Below are 1,497 nucleotides of genomic sequence, written 5' to 3'. Positions count from 1 at the left end.
ATAACTCAAGCATGTATGAAACATCCACAGAAATCGAGCATCCAATAGTCCTTCTCACATCTCAAGCATAATCTTCCCGTCACATTCAACCCATCTGAACACATCCTGCAGTCACATGATACACATCATATAGCCATCCAACTACTCATCGAGCTACAAATTTCACTCATGGGGACATTGCCGGACATATGAGTCCAAAAGCACGTGCTCACACAGCTGAAATCCCCGTGCTCACACAGCCAAAATCCCCATGCTCACACAGCCGAAATCCCCGTGCTCAAGCTACAGTCATAACCACGACCTCAAGTCCTCCAGACAGGCCCATTATCAGCACATTGAAATCACAACTCACACCTCATCCATGGAATCACAAGCCGGTGATGCACAACTGATACCGAGCGCTCACATGCGCATACGGATGCATGGAAGGAAATTCAAGGAGTAACTCTTCAAGATGAATCAATACCGCACGATAAGGAAGGAAAGATGGGAATTTTATCCTAAATGCCTTGTAGCCTCTCGAAGATAGGTATGGACGTCATCATACCGAACCGCAAGACTCTACTAGACACTTGCTCATGACTCGTAGAACCTATGAACCTGGGCTCTGATACCAACTTGTCACGACCCAAAAGCCAAACCATCGTGATGGAACCTAACCCGACCCGCTAGGTAAGCCAATTAACAAAATAACATAATATAATAACACTGATGTGAATCAAAGATGAGATAACTGAATTTTTATACAACTCCCCAAGGACTGGTAGTACAAATCATGAGTTCTAAGATTTAGAATTTACAAAGCTGGTATGAAATAAAGTACATCATCTGTTTGAACTATACAGGAACAGATTAAAATTCTAAAGTTACCAAGATCAAGAGGCAGCTATGACCAAAATACAGGTATATCTTCAAATCCAGCTCCCATCATATACTGCGACATCAACATCCAACATCTGCACGCAAGGTGCAAAAATATAGTATGAGTACAACCGACCGCATGTACTCAATAAGTAACAAACCTAACCTTAAGTCAAAAGTAGTGACGAACTGGAACAAGGGTCAGAGTCCAACTCCAATAACCAGCAACAGTTCATAACAATATAATAAAGATGGTACAAGAAATAGCTCAACTCCTTCACAATGATGAACTCATGTACCCACACTCTCAGAGTACTCAATCTCACTATCCCACACTCCCACTCATCACGCTCAATTACTCAACACACTCGATCACTCACCATTGTACGGTACCTGCTGTGGCGCGCAGCCTGATCCCATCATGAATCAATAGAACATGCGCTCACTATGGGTGTGCAGACTCTGAAGGGGCGGATCCTACCCAAACGCTTATATAACCTACTGCGGCGTGCAGCACGATCCACATATAGCCTTACGGCCTGTTGCGGCGCGCAACCCGATCCACATATATCCATAAGGCTTGTTGCGGCGTACAACCCGATCCATATATATATATATATATATATATTATATATA

The sequence above is a fragment of the Nicotiana tomentosiformis genome, chromosome 7 (genome assembly GCF_000390325.3).
Source record: "Nicotiana tomentosiformis chromosome 7, ASM39032v3, whole genome shotgun sequence".
NCBI classification, from domain to species: domain Eukaryota; kingdom Viridiplantae; phylum Streptophyta; class Magnoliopsida; order Solanales; family Solanaceae; genus Nicotiana; species Nicotiana tomentosiformis.
The sequence above is the reverse complement of the archived record's forward strand: the minus strand, read 5'-3'. Positions refer to the sequence as shown.